Source organism: Spinacia oleracea, chromosome 3 (assembly GCF_020520425.1).
Source record: "Spinacia oleracea cultivar Varoflay chromosome 3, BTI_SOV_V1, whole genome shotgun sequence".
NCBI classification, from domain to species: Eukaryota; Viridiplantae; Streptophyta; class Magnoliopsida; order Caryophyllales; family Amaranthaceae; genus Spinacia; species Spinacia oleracea.
The window spans coordinates 29,567,185-29,584,123 of record NC_079489.1 but is presented as its reverse complement, the minus strand read 5'-3'; the positions used below and the strand labels follow the sequence as shown (position 1 = coordinate 29,584,123).

The 16,939-nt window shown below is 29.2% G+C and overlaps 1 long non-coding RNA gene across 2 annotated transcripts; it reads right to left on the bottom strand.

Annotated features, from left to right (window-relative positions):
• Positions 1-1,354: 1,354 nt before the first annotated feature.
• On the bottom strand, positions 1,355-5,213 carry LOC110796907 (uncharacterized). Of its 2 annotated transcripts, XR_008930263.1 has the most exons (8): positions 5,057-5,213; positions 4,877-4,967; positions 3,933-4,013; positions 3,545-3,766; positions 3,383-3,455; positions 3,144-3,295; positions 1,941-2,011; positions 1,355-1,852 (listed from the first exon to the last, which is right to left on the bottom strand). It is a non-coding gene; the product is annotated as an uncharacterized lncRNA (long non-coding RNA). The 2 variants fall into 2 exon arrangements; XR_008930262.1 differs by having other exon boundaries at positions 1,358-2,011.
• Positions 5,214-16,939: the final 11,726 nt, after the last annotated feature.

Genomic DNA, 16,939 nt, shown 5'->3' with positions numbered 1-16,939 from the left:
AGTTTTACTCATTGTGTCTTAATGTGCAAATATTAAAATCCGAACTTTACACTTTTGCTCATTGTTTCAAAATTAGAAAATATTATAGTTTTGATTTTAAATATTTTCTCATTGCGTCTAAATGAGCAAATATTATAGTTTCGATTTTAAATTTTTGCTCATTGTGTCTAAATGAGCAAAAGTTTTGAATATTAACAAACACGAACTTTAAAATTTTAAAAATGACCAAAAAATATTTGCTCATTTATGTAAACTAACAAAAATGAGCAAAAATATTTGCTCATTTGTGTAAACTTAAAAAAATGAGCAAAAATGTTTGCTCATTTGCGTAAACGATAAAAAATGAGCAAATATTAAAGTTCATATTTTAAAGTTTTACTCATTGTGTCTTAATGTGCAAATATTAAAATCCGAACTTTACACTTTTGCTCATTGTTTCAAAATTAGAAAATATTATAGTTTTGATTTTAAATATTTTCTCATTGTAAATGAGCAAAAGTTTTGAATATTAACAAACACGAACTTTAAAATTTTAAAAATGAGCAAAAAAATTTGCTCATTTATGTAAACTAACAAAAATGAGCAAAAATATTTGCTCATTTGTGTAAACTTAAAAAAATGAGCAAAAATATTTGCTCAATTGTGTAAATTATAAAAAATGAGCAAATACTAATGTTCTGATTTTAAATTTTTGCTCATTGTGTCTAAATGAGCAAATATTATAGTTTACACAAATTAGCAAATATTTTTACTCATTTTTTGTAGTTTACACAAATGAGCAAATGTTTTTGTTCATTTTTTAATTTAGAAGTTCGGATTTGTTAACATTCAAAACTTTTGCTCATTGTGTCTAATATTTGCTAATTTTTAAATTTTTGTATGCACTAATTAAACCGGTCATTGATCATCCATGAAAAATAAGAATAGTTAGTTATTCTTATTTCTTGGAATATAAAACCTCAAGAAGAACTTAATAATATTCACCCGAAACTCCAAATGTTAAGATTAACCACGTGGGATTCAAACACACATCTTTTGTGCATTTGCAATGCTCTAGTGTTTTGTCGATTAAACATTTCGAAATTTTTCTAGCTTACGATCCTTCATTTGTAATACAACAGAAGATTTAATGCTATTCTAATGTTCTCATAAAATATATATTTGAAGAAATGACTCCTGAGGCCCTAATTGAATGTCATGTTACATTTTAGCAAATTTTAGTGGGAATTTCTTCTACGCAATTCTTTGGTTTTATTAGGAATCTGACTCTTCCCTCTGTAGAAAATATATCTCTTTTCTTTGCCGAATCCATCAGTTTATAGTAAGTTTTAGCAAATCATGCTTTAATCTTCATTTCTAATAAAAATGAATAAAATAATTTTGAAAGGTATGCTATAGGTTCATAGTTGTAACATTTCAACAAGGGATGCACCCTTTTAGGACAAATAATCCACCCAACCGATAACCGATGACAAACAGCCGAGTAAAGTGGTTAATACTGAAATTACGAATCATCTGAACATACAATATCTGAATTGTAATTTGTAGTTGATATTCATACAGTAATTAGGTCGATGAAATATATAGGAGCCTCGCAAAATTCTGAAAAAAAGCTGTTCTGGGAATCAATCTCCACATGATGCTTCATTTGCGGGTGATCTTCCAAGCTTCAGCGCGGTTTATCATTGCAGTTAGACTACTAAAAACGGCTAAACACACCAAATTGTCCACAGGTAAACACATTTTGGACTCACTGACTCCCTTGGAAACATCTTTCCGAAGGCAGATTAAATTTCTTCAGAGCAACATTATCTTATTTTCAACAAAACTTGGAAATACTATGGACACATCCCTGTAATGGAGCATTAGTCAGTCTAATGCTTGAACTTCAACAACAAATTATGCCTTGATATAAAGATACAAGGGTTTAAACTCATGACCTCACATGAGGACTGAAACCTTATGACTACATTACGACTTTACGAGCTAGATTCAGCAAACCATCCCCACCCTGCAAGAACAAGATGTAGTAAAGCTCATATAACTAGGACATGCTCTCATTGAGAAACAACTTCAACTAGAAAAGAATCAGAGCCAAACAACATTGTTTGGAATGACTGAGAAAGAACTCTGATGGAAATTTCGTAAAAAAGTGAACTAATTAGAAACAGAGGGAGTAGTTATTTTATGCAGTATAATTCAGAATAACTCTTTGATTTAGAACAGGTCCTGTCATTCCTGTTAAAATAATTCAGAAAAGTAAACCTTTAACATTAGGAGATTGAAATCCTATGCGGTTGAATAGCAGTGACCGTGAGATTGAAGATAAGGTATGATATAATGAGGCATGACCACATGAAAGTATATATTTTTATAAAATGTATGTGTACTTAAACAATATGACAGCAGCCAGAGTTCTGAAATGATACAGATTATGTTACTCTTTTTTAAACCGAACCCTCAACTTCTGTTCAGCCATTTACTAACTAAGCAGGGCAGCATCACTGAATCAAAACAAATCAGTGAAGTCAACCCAAAATAACAAAATCAAAGTAGAAAACTATTGAACTTGCAAACCTATGCACATTGAATTTGAGTGAATTTATTTTTCTCATTCGCACAAATGAGTAAATTTATTTTGCTCATTTGCACAAATGAGTAAATTTATTTTTCTCATTTGATCAGATGAGCAGAAAAATAAATATGCAAAATTATCATACCTGCTTAATAAAATACAAGGCATTTAGCGTATGTACTCTAGCTTCTCTGGGCTCATACCTGATTCCTATCCTGCTTATGTACTCTAGTTTCTCTGGGCTCATACTGGTTCTATGAACTATTGTAGGCCGAATTATCATACCTGCTTAAGTCCTAAACTGTTCAACTAGCCTAGGGAGGAATGAAGAATTATGAGACGGTTGAAGACCAAATGAGAGATAGGATGTCCTAATTCTCTCATTTTCTTCATATACTCTAATGAAGATTGCTAAGAGGGGATTGCTTTTGAAAGAACTAGGAACAAATACATCCACACAATGCCAGTGTTCATTTCAACAAATTAGCACAATGCTTAATGCAAAAATGACAAGAATTTAACTTAATGTCAATAATAATTTCACTGAGAATGAGGGAGATTATATTACCTTGGGGAGGATGAGATGGAGTAGAATCTTGGCTGCAAATGTGGTGCAACTACTGCAAAGAAAACTCCGACTGATGGTTTTGCTGAAGGGAACTCAGCCATAACCTCAAGGAGGCTCCTCTGACTCGCAACTACCCACTAGGAATATTCGTCCTGCACAACATAACTTAATTTATTTACCAGTCACGAGAAAAAGTTACAGGCATAACATTAATCAAATGGCGTGAAAAGATTTTTCACCTTTCCAGCGGGGGATGCAAGCTATCTCAGCCGTTTGGCTTCATTTTTGAGCCGCTAATGCTAGCAAAACAGACTGAAAAGAAAAAACATTTGTCAGAATAAAGTCATAAGAAAGATACGACTGATAAAGAAGGTCTGACAAGTCGATAGGAAATGACATACCTTTTTAGGGGAGCTCAATAGATCTGCATAACGAGTGAGAGTTGCCTTATAGTACAAGGTGGGAATGGCGGTGGTAGTGAGGTTCCAGCAACAGGAGTACCATCTTCATTATCAGTATGGATAGAGAAGTAAGTATCAGGTTTCCAGCCCAGTAAGGCAGTAACATTTCAGCTTCCTCCACAGTCTCAACAAGATTTTCACAGTAGTCACCAACATGATCCCCTGTTTCATACCAGGAAAGGAAATAAAAAGCACATTACAATCAGAGAACAAGAACTAGTGTGCCAAGACTTCCTAAGAAGTTAAATGACGAACACGACACATACGAAAACATAATGAGGAAGCATAATTGATGTAATGAGTTACACATATAAGGAGTAAAACTTACTTAAGTCCTGTGCCAGAAATGTCAAATTCCAAATGGGTGCTGCGAGGGGTTACAGAGTTACCAATTACATGCCCCTCATGCCTGTTGAGAAGATTGCTAAGGTCTTTGAAGATTAAGACGGTAAGAGGCACAATGTAAAATGATAAAAATGACAGCTTAAACGTCCTTCTATATAAGTCATATATCTCCTACAGGGCTATATATTCTTCTACACCGTATATGTTTTAGCTACACTAGATATAACAGAAGGCTAATGCCTTCTCCTAAGAAGAAAATTAATACAGTGGGAGTGCTTCAAAATTATTCCAAAAAATCGTGAATTACGATTGCAGAGGAAATTGATCTTGGTACCCACAACATGAAACCCGAAGGATAATGAACTAGTGATGTTAACGTGATTCAATCTGAACATGGTACAACCAAAGAGACTATACCAACTATAGTACGAAGTAGTTCGTGAGTTTAAAAATGTTTGGATCATATATGTCAATTCTCTAAATGAGCAACTGAACTTTAAAATAATTTTCTCATTTGATTCAACAGTCCGAAATGAGCAAGAGGGGATAAAATGATGTTTGTAGTTTAATTATCAATTAAACTAGACAACACTGAGGCACACCTTCATTCAAAATGAGAAAAAATTGAACAAAATAAGAAAAATATAAATCTTTATAATCATATACATCTAAAATAACTTTGAATTTACTATCCAATTCGAGTTAAACATAATTATTCAAATATACTACAAAAATCAATCACAACACCTACTCAATTGAAAATGCAATTCGACCTAAGTTAACATAGTATCTACAATTCGAAGAAAACAATTAGAGGGAGAAAGATCAATTGAACGAATAACAATAAATCATGAAATGAACAATAAATCTCAACAAAACTCAAATTATAACCCTAAAATCTACATAAATCAGCAACTATTCACTCACCAATTGCAACAAGGAGGCGACGCGTAGATGGTGGCAGCATGTAAAAGGTGGCGGCGCGGTGGTCGCAAGCTCGCAGCAGGCGGGAGACAACCTACTCAATTGCAACAAATTTCAACAGGAACCACAACCCTTAAATTTAATAAAACCCTAAAATTTAATAAAACACTAAAAATAACTCACAATAAGAGAAGGCGTAGAGATGGAAGCGTGGAGATGGTGGCGGCGCGGTGGTTGCAACAAGTGAGAAAGACGGTGGTGGTGAGGAGAAATCACAAAGGAGCTTCTGGGAGGGAACTCGTGAGGAGAGAGAAAATGGAGCACCATAAGCCAGGAGAGAGAAAACAATCGTTCTTTTGTTTGATGATGATGCCGATTTTTTATTTACAATAATGCCATTACTGAAACGCGATAGGAGTCGTTAGATCTGATCTTAGCAAACGCATGAGATCGCTTCTCATTCTTCTCATTTTAAGCTCCCTTCTCATTTGAGTGTATATATATATATATATATATATATATATATATATATATATATATATATATATATATATATATATATATATACATACTGTGAGAATACGCAAATAATCATATTCGTTATACACCTTGTGGCATTTGTAAATATTATTCTCTTTTATGTTCAGGTTATTTGATGTATTTACACTAATATAAACCTGGTGCATGCTAACTTAGCGTGGACCAGGGCAACGGAGTAATTTTTATGGGTAACATATGTAACTGTCACGTGACAGTTATTTTGTAATTTTAAATAGTAACTATATGCGTATTACAGTAACTATGTGTTTTAAAGAGTTACTATGTGTTTTGAAGAGTTTTAATGCGATTTGTGTCTAGCCCACTTTATATACGTTTTGAACTTTTTTATTTTTAAAAAATTCAGATCTACATTCTGTTCATTCTCTTTCATTTTCTCTCTCTTCATTTTCTCTCTATGCTTTTCAAAATTTAGCCCAAATTTCTAGGTTTTGTTCGATTTTTTTCGTAATTATCTTATAATTCTTATGATTGGATCTATTTGATGAGGAAAAATTGGAGGAAGTAGTAGATCAAGAAGGAGGTTCGTCGTTGCCGAAATCGAATCGAAGAATTTGCGCTCGCCTACAAATCTTCGCAAGAATTTTTAGAGATCACATCTCGGTTTGTTGTTTTTTAAAGAATTTTAAGTCTATTTTTATTTAAAATTGAAAATATTTGTTGTTTTGAAGAAATTAATGTTTGTGTTTTACCGAAATATAGTTTTCACTTCGCGAATTCGATCAGTGACTTCACGATTTTAAATAGTAACTATATGAGTAATACAGTAACTATATGGTTTAAAGAGGTACTATGTAATTTTAATGGTTACTATATGTGTACAATAGTTACTATATTATTTTAATGGTTATTATATGTGTACAACAGTTACTATATGTGTACAATAGTTAATATTTTGTTGAGTGATTCGAAATGTTTGTTGTTTTGTTGAAATTAGATTTAGTGTTTCACATAGTTAGTATATAAATGATATAGTCACCTTTAATTTATGTTGCGAATTAGTGTTTTTAATAGTCACTAAAATGTTCGTTGTGTTTATGTCAGTAGTAGTTTTTAGAGTAACTATACTTTTTTTAAAAGTTACTATAACTTTAAAACAGTAACTATGTGTTTAAAATAGTCACTATATTTTTTAGAAAGTTATTATAAGTTTAAAACAGTAACTATGTGTTTAAGATAGTTATTATGTTATGAACAGTTTATAGTGACTTTTTGATAAATAATAGTTACTATACGATTACATTATGTACTATGTTATTTAGAGTATGTATTTGTCCGCTTCTTAAATAGTGACTATATGATTATAATGGTTACTATATGTGTTCAATAGTTACTATATTTTAATAAGAGTCACTATATGTTTTATATAGTTACTATATGGTTTATATAGTTATTATATATTTGATATTTGTATAAGAAAATAATACGAAGTATCAACCACATGTTATTCCAGGTCCTAAAGTTGCACTATCTAGTGACGAATCTCCAAAAATACTTTACAATATCATTTGTATAAGAAGAAATAATGCCTTAAATTTAGAAAAAAGAGACAAAGACTGTGAACTTTAAGAATTGATGCAGCAAAGCACAAGAGGTAGAAATAGTGTTTGTTGTTTGGGTGAAATTAGGGTTAGTGTTTCATATAGTTAGTATATAAATGATATAGTTACCTTTAATTTATGTTGCGAAATAATGTTTTTAATAGTCATTAGAATATTCATTGTGTTTATGTTAGTAGTAGTTTTTAGAGTAACTATATTTTTTAAAAAGTTACTATAAATTTAAAACAGTAACTATGTGTTTAAAATAGTTACTATATTTTTTAGAAAGTTATTATAAATTTAAAACAATAACTATGTGTTTAAGATAGTTACTATGTTAAGAACAGTTTATAGTGACTTTTTGATAAATAATAGTTACTATACGATTACATTATGTAATATGTTATTTCGAGTATAGTTTTGTCTGCTTCTTAGATAGTGACTATATGATTATAATGGTTACTATATTTGTACAATAGTTACTATATTATAATAATAGTCACTATATGTTAAGCTAGTTGTTGTGTGATTATAATGGTTACTATATGTGTACAATAGTTACTATATTATTATATTAGTTACTATATGTTTGAAATAGGTACTATGTTTATTTTATCATGATGTGTTACCATATGTTTATTTTCTTCAATAGTTACTATATTATTTATATAGTTACTATATGTTTGAAATAGATATTATGTTTATTTTATCATGACTTGTTACCATATGTTTATTTTCTTTAATAGTTATTGTACGTTTTATATAGTTACTATATTTTTGAAATAGGTACTATGTTAGTTTATTATGTTATGTGCATGTTTTTATGTTATTCTATATTTTTAATGATATAGTTACTGTATTATGGATAGAGTTACTATATTATTATCACATCAATTATGTCTGCAACTCTGTGTCTAAATGACCATCAATAATATTTATAGGTATTATATCTTGTATTATAGTAACTATATGTTTGGTATAGTTTTTTATGTATATTATAATGTTCTTTTCATGTTCTTTGTTGTCTTCAATGTTATTAGTAATAAGAGTTACTATGTTATGATCACAACAACTACATGATCATAACAATAACTATATCTACAACCTTCTCGTATATGACTATCATTAATATTAAGAGTTACTATATCATGTATAATAGTAACTATATATTTTTAATAGTTATTATCTTATCATTATGTTCTTTTTATGATCTTTCTTTGTACTCCATGTTATTATTAATAAAAGTGACTATATTATTTTAACAGTAACTATATGACTATAACAATAACAATAACTATATATGCAATTCTGCAAGTATTTTACCATCGTTAATTGTAAGAGTTACTATATGATGCATAATAGAAACTACACGTTTTACATAGTTACTATGTTATTTTTTCATATTTAAATGTTAAATTATTAACTTAATTTAAATATTATTGATTCAGAAATACAAAGATGATGCACCCAGAATTGAAATCGTGCAAAGAATAAATTCTGCAAGGAAAACAAAAGCAGAAGGAGAAGAAGAAAATCCTGACAACAATGGAAACCAAGAACATGGTAGAGGAAGGACATGATGTGTTGGTGGAAAAAAGAGACGTGGTCCACGTGGACGTGTCGATTAGTATTTTTTAGTTCAAAAAACATTTGAGTTTAACATGGTTTATTTAATAGATGCAAAGAATTAGAATGTCGTAGCTAAAACAACTAACCAAGTAGTAATGTTTTCTTTATTATTGTTCAAGAGTTATAATTACTGTTACTTTTGATATAGTTACTCTTTTATATTTCAGTAATTATGTGATATATAATAGAAAAAAAATTACTATATGACCTCTAAACCATCTATATCATATTGTTTATTTTTATAATATAGTAATGGTTTTACAGCTAAAGTTATTTTTCTATATAATATAGTTAATCTTTGGATAGAATAATTGTTCTCATCGAAATTACTATATTATTATTATTATTTATTTCATAGTTACTATTATGAAAATATAGTTACTTTACAGAACCTATAGTTTCTATAATTTACTCTTTTTGTCTGCAAGAATGAATATATAGTAGTAATTGTTTTACAGTTAAAATTACTTTTCTATATGATATAGTTACTCTTTGGATAGAATAGTTATTCTTATCATTATTATGTTCATAGTTATTATTCTGGAGATATAGTTACTTTACAGAAACTACAGTTTCTATAATTTACTCACTGTTAAAATTACCTAATTACCCTGGTCCATGATAATCTTATGGTGGACCGGGTCCATGCAAGTGGAATTGTTTGGATGTTATGATTTGGTAATTCCTGAATGGTAAATAAGAAGTCCCAAATGTAAATTAATTTATAAAATGTTAGGTAACAGTAGAGTTGGAAGTGCATAGAAGAAATATGCAAGACCATATAAAAATCTCATATGTGAGTCATGCGACGTCACACCGAGTTTACTTAATACGGCATTGAAATCACTTATTTTGTGTATACGGTGATGCATAAAAAATAGAGATAAGGAGTTTCATAGTATTGATCTTATATGCCATGGGGAAACACTCTGGTTCATAATGTCTAACAAGTAGTTCACGTAAACAAAATTGGTAACTGCTACAACACAATTTGGAATTGAAGTCCCTAATTAAATATTACTCCCTCCGTCCCTTAATATTTGACCTGTTTTCCTTATCGGGCCGTCCCTTAAAACTTGACCTGTTTCTAAAAATGGAAATATTTAACAATATTATATTATTTCTCACTCTCCCCTATTAACCCACCTAGTCACCTACCCCCTACTTCATACAAAAAATAATAAAAAATTCAACCCATACTCTACCCCTTTACACATTCCCACTAACTACATTAAAATAATACTCCACTATCTATTAAACTAATAAGTCAATTCAAGTCCCTTAAATTCTGTGCCGGTCAAACCGGGTCAAGTATTAAGGGACGGAGGGAGTACACAATTTGATAATTTCCTTATAATAATCTACCCTTACCACTCTATAACGTGTCGAAATGATTCGATCGAGCACAATATACATTTTTTTCTAAGAGCTATAAACTATTTTACATTTTTCATTTGGTAACTCCAAATTAAGAAACGAGAAGTCCCAAAGTATTTGATAACTCCAAATTAAGAAACGAGAAGTCCCAAAGTATTTGGTAACTCCTAAACTAATTTGGGAGTCCAAAAATTAAATCTTAAATATTACGGAGTAATTAAATCATTTAATTAATTAACCATAAACATTTTACATATAGATAATCATAATTTACTATTTGAATGTGCATATTTCATATATACACCTTGTGACGTTTGTAAATACTATTCTCTCAAGTTATTTGATGTTATTATTTGGTAATTCCTGAATGATAAATAGGAAGTCCCAAACGTAAATTATGTGTAAAATTTTAGGTAACGCTAGAGTGAAAAGTGCATAGAAGAAATGTGCAAGGCCATAAAAATTTATCAGATGTGAGTCATATGACGTTACATCGAGTTTAATTGTCTAACATGACCTTGATATCACTTATTTCATGTTTATGTACAGCAATGCATAAAAATAGATAAGGAGTCTCACAGTATTCATCATTTATAATTAACATTGGTAAACACTCCCTTTGACAGTGCTTAGCTAATAGCTAGGTACTTCACGTAAAAAAATGGTAACTATTAAAACACAATTTGGAATTGAAGTCCCTAATTAAATACTGCGCATTATATAATATGACTTTTCCGGAATAATAAGCTACCTTGAATACCATGTAAAGTGCCAAAAAGATTAGGCTCGAACGCACTACTTATTTTCTTAAGAGATAGAAGTTATTGTATGTTAATCATTTTGTAACTCCAAATTAAAAAATGAGAAGTCCCTAAGGATTTGGTAACAACTAACCTAATTTTGGAGTATCAAATTTAAATCTTAAATCATTTAATTAATTAACAATAAATATTTTACATATATATAGTCATAATTTAATGTGAGAATGCGCAAATTACATATATACACCTTGTGACATTTGTAAATACTATTCTATCTTATATTCAAGTTATTTGATGTTATCATTTGGTAATTCCTGAATGATAAATAGGAAATCCTAAATTTATTTACGAAGTATAAAAAATTATGTAACAGAGTTGAAAGTCGATAAAAGAAATAATTTAGCAAGACCATAAAAAAAGATCGAATATATTTTTGTCGTTAGATTACGTGGGGTTTAATTATTTAACATGACTCTGAGCTCCTTATTTCATGTATATGATGACTCACAAGTAATAAGTACGTGAGGAATCTCAAAATATTAATATTATATTTTTTTTGACGGGGAAGAACAATTTCATTAATAATCAGCCATATGGCATCTACAATAATAAAATAGATCTGTATACCACAGATTCAAAGAAAATACATAACTGTTACAATCAAAACAATTACTATTCTGCATCGTAAAGCACATCTCGTACTCCACCGCTTCTAGCTTAACGCGAGCAGTGATTTTCGATGTTTTCGCATCTTTCCAAGTAGAGCCCTTCGCAATATGCGCACGAATTGTTCTGATTGACGAGTTGATGATAAACCCTAAACCTGTATGAATCCAAATCTCCTTCCCAATTATTGAAACCCTAAAAACCCTAAAAAAATTCCCATCCATGGATGAGAATCAAGAACCTATAAAACTCTAGGAAAAACCCAAATAAATTGGGAACAACCCAAGAATAAATTGGGAACAAAACAACGGAAAAAACAAAACAAGACAAAACATAAAGGGAAAACAATGAAAAAACAAGAATAAGGGTCGGAAATAGTCTAATTTCCGAAGAAATTAGACTATTTCCGGCCTAAACAGCAAAGAAAACTGAAACCCTAAAAGATGAGAGAGAAGAGAGAAGAGAGAAAAAGGGGAGTCTAAACACACACTTTCTTGATCGACTTGCAAATACATGCTAGCAGACAAAAGTAAAATATTAATATTATATTACTCATTCTCTTAATACTCATTCTCTTACGTTTAAGTTATATTATATTATTATTTAAAAACTTAAATGAGAAATAAGTATAAATTTATTTTAAAAATTTTGTGTAATGGTAGAATTGAAATTGCATAGAAAATATAAGCTAAAAAACACAAAAAAGCATGTGTTATTCGTTCATTACTTTTAAATATAATTATAGAGTTATTTTATAGCCATATTTATTCTATACACAATGACCTTTTCATCACCCATGAAAAAATATTCAAATGAATGAATTTGTATAATAATTTTTTCTACAACTGTGATTAGTCTAAGCTTTAAGAATAATAACCTTTTCAAAATAATTAGGTTACATTTAAAAGATGCTTAAATTATACTCAAAATTTATTTTGATTTTTATGTTTACCAAAATTTTAATTATAAGTTCATTGAGTATTAAGGAAAATTATAAGATTATAATTTCTTGCGGGAGTGCGGAGTTATTCTTTCGCTTCCCCAATGATTTTTTATTTGGTGTTTTCCACTAAAAAGTATGTACCCAATATTTTTTATACGTTTTATATGATACTAAGTATAATATAGTGATATTTCTTAGTATATTATATAAAAATATATGCAGCTGCCAAAAAAAATATAAAAAAGCATATATGTAGAAAAATATATTTATAAAAATACGAATTTTGCAAATGTGGAATAAAATTACTAAAATATTTTCTTTTGAAATGTCTTAGAATAATTTTTTTTTTTTTTTTTTTTTTGGTGTTACCACCCGGTTCACCTTTATGGCTAATTTGGACATTGTGCGAGCTCTGTCTCAGAAGCGAATTATGGGCATGGTCAAATATTTTCTTTAGTACGAAATACAAAACATAAGAGTAAGATTAGCGCTAGTATAAGCTAAGACTTCCACATCGTCTTTTTATTAATCAGATTCTTGTCAAGACCCTTTCAGATTTACTTAATTTTTCCACTTCACCCCTCGTACTCATTCAAGACTCCTAAAGTTTATGAAAATAAAAAAAATAAAAAATAATAATAATTGAGATTGAATTTACAATTTAAACGTCTTAAGTAGAGTCTTGGAATTCCAAGACTCTTGCTCAGACTTTTGTCATACTCTTCCACTTAAATGGGAGGTCTTAAGTTAATACTCAATAAGACTATTGCTCAGACTATTGCTCAGACCAGCGCTAATCTTGCTCTAACACATACGCAACTGTAAAAAAAAATTAAAAAATATATGGTGAAATATTTAAGAAGTAAGAATCTTGCAAACTTTAGAAAATACGGAGTAATAATTAGGCAAAAAATCAAATATGAACATAATTATCTTTCTCTAAAAAATATCTTAACATAATTATATTTTCCTCGCATGAATCTAAACATAATTACTTACTCCTGTCAAATCATGTGATTATTCACCCCTAAAGACATATTTATCTTTTAAGAAGATGTTTATTGATTTTTTTTTTAATTTCGGTAATTTTTCCTCAATCCTCATCAACGGTTGATAAAAATAAATGATGTCAATTTTTTTAATTCCATAACTTCGATTATGACTGGAATACAAAACATTAAGAAATAAATTAATTTTAAATTTTTAATTATCCTAGTTTTTCTCTAGTCAAGTAGAAGAATCTAGTAAGTAGTTAGCTTCATTGTTTTATACGAAATATAGTGTAATTTTAGCATTAGATTTAACTAGTTTGATTTTGTCAATTAGGATTTCCTTTTATTAATTTTTGGAATCGCTGATTTTCAATAAAACTAGTATAGTACCCGTGCGATGCACGGTTTTTTTTAATCTATACATAAATTTGTATGAAATCTGTTAGGAAATTATGACCAAATAGAGATTATATATATTCTCCAAATTAAAATTTGTTACTGGTAAATTTATCATTGCTAGTTCATTTATCAAACCAATTAAAACAAATAAGAGTACATAGATAAAATTATTTTCATTCTCATTCACCACTTGTGTCAATCACAAAGTTATGTCATCACTCCTAATTATTTCGGTAGTACGTAATACTCACTTAATACTCGCATAATCTCTCAATCAACTTCATTACCCGATCTCTTAACACCTACCTAAACCATTTACTTTACTAAGTTAAAGATGACTTTTAGGAAGCGGGGCCTGCAGCGGGGCCTGCACACCTGTGTCCGCCTACAGTTCTCCCCTCCATCCACGATGGAACGATATCCAACCCTCATAATCCCCGTCTCGAGAGGTACAAAATAAAATTCATACCCTCTTCATCACCCCCCTTGCGTGTATCTACACCCGCCTCAAACTCACACACAGACTCAACTTTGGGAAAGAAGTTTTGAATTTTACAACTCTATTCTAGAGTCTTTGACAATTTGTTTGTCTAATTAGAGTAATTATATTGAGTAAATACACAAAACATTATAATATACTCCCTTTGTTCCATAATGTTCCTCATGTTTACTATTCATATGGTCAAAGTTTAAAAACTTTGACCGTAATTAATAGTATAATTAAGAGTAAAAATATTAACTTGTGGGATATTATTGGATTCGTTTTAATATATATTTTCTAAATATCATTTTTTTTATAATGTTTTCTAATGTGAAATTAAAACTATTAACGGTCAAAGTAGTGCATTGGAGACCGCGCATAATGGAAAAGTGAGGAACATTATAAAACGGAGGGAGTATAAGTTAGTAGTAAATTTTATTTAATATATTCATAATCAATTAGATGGAGGATTAGAGACGCAGGCGGGTCCAATTTAAAATTCATTCTTGCCCCGTCAAGGCGTCAACCACAGCGTATACATTTTTAACCCCCACCACCCACCAAACTTTCCTCCATCCCTGCCCACTTGGAGAGGATCCATCAGGGGTTCTTCCGAAAAATATGTCTCACTAACAATCTGACATCCCTATGTTCGATAAACAATCCACTTTTTCTTCCAACTAACTTTTAAATATATCGACATAAGTTTATTACGAAGTATTCTAATTGATTGTATTAGCTATAATATTGATAAAAAAAAATATATTTAAAAGCGACATAGATAAATAAGAGTTATCGTTTGTTATGCATATCCTGATTTATTATATGACACAAATTCTTAAAAAGTTGATAGTATTGTAATAATTTAATTGATAGTACATGTTCAACTATTATAAGATTTTCTATGTCGATCGGTTCTCAGAAATTTCATGCAAAGATTTTTCTTTGGATTACAAATAATAAACGATCAATGGTAAACGTTCATTATACATTATTCACATCCATTATACGTAGTATGATACAATTTATAAACAAAACATGATACTCGACTATTTACGTCATAAGAGAGGAAAGTCAGAGAGTGACATTTTTTATCACCACGTCGATTTGCCTCTCTTTATTATAATATATGGAGTACTCCTTCTATTTTCTAATATTAGTCCTATCTGGAATCTTTCTTGTCACTATTCACAATTGAAGAAAATCTTCTAATTTATTTCAAATAAGTATTTCATAACATATTTATGTGATATTTTATTTTGTTCGTCTCAATGTTTGGTTTAACAATATCAAAATATTATGCTTTTTAACATACATATTTGGAGATATTTACGTTTAAATATTGAGTTGAAACGGGTGAAAAAGTCAAAAGATGACTAATATTAAAAAAACAGAGAGTGTATATAGATATATATTTAAATTAAGAAATTTACTGACCTAAGTAAATAAGTAATTCGCAGTATGATCCATTATAACCATAAATAATTAGAAGATTTTAGGAAAAATATATACGAATTATATTAATTATTACTAATAGAGTATTAGATATATTAGATTACGCAAGTTTTACTCATGTTTAAGAAAGTTACATAATTACTATCAACGACGGTGATAATTATTGAAATTATTTGCTAAATATACTACATATAAAACAGTAGAATAATTGGCGGTTATATTATCAAATTTAGTTGTTTAAATATTATAGAGTACTATAGTAATTTATTTATACAATCTTATAATCTTATTCAGACTTGATTGATTCTCTTATTTATTTGTATTTTAATTATGTAAGTACAAATCAGTAGTCTACTCTTAAATTTTTATAAAATTACTACTACGTGCTCCATATAATGGATTAATTATTCGTAGTATAATGTTTATTACATTATACTAAAATAAACACCAGAAGTGACACGTGTCACTTCCTTGTGCAAATTTTCCCACCAACTTTTGACACATTTGTCTATAAAACGTTCGTAGTACATAATTAGGAAATGGTTATTAAATTAATGAATCAAAAGTGTATATTTTTTGTAAGACAAAAAGTTCACGATTTTTTAATTGTGCTAGAAATTAAACTTTAGTAGATACATAGTGCTCCCTCTGTTCCATAATGTTCTTCATGTTTACTATTCATATGGTCAAAGTTTAAAAACTTTGACCGTAATTAATAGTATAATTCAGAGTAAAAATATTAAGTTGTGGGATATCATTGGATTTGTTTCAATATAAACTTTCTAAAATTTATTTTTTTTATAATTTTTACAAATGCGAAATTAAAACTATTAACGGTCAAAGTAGTGCATTGGAGACCGCGCATAATGGAAAAGTGAGGAACATTATGGAACATAGGGAGTACATGCCTAAGTAAAATGTCAATGTATATTTTAAAAATTTAAGTTATTTTTTAGACTTAGCTATATATTTTATTTCAATTTTGTTTTACCTTATTTAGCTAGCTTGATATACTGTTATAAGAATGATTAAGTATGTGTTGGTTTATTTTGATAAAATAATTAAATACATCTTTTGCACTAATTGATTATATTTTTACGTGTCATTTAATTGTGTTAAAATAAGAATTTCCTAATCGATAATGAGTATATTAATTATAAATAAATTAGTCCTCATTTTACGGAATGAGTTTTCGTATGTCATTATTTATATGATGTTCTATCTAAATCGAGATTTTATATCGTTGGCTAAATGTCTAAACAAT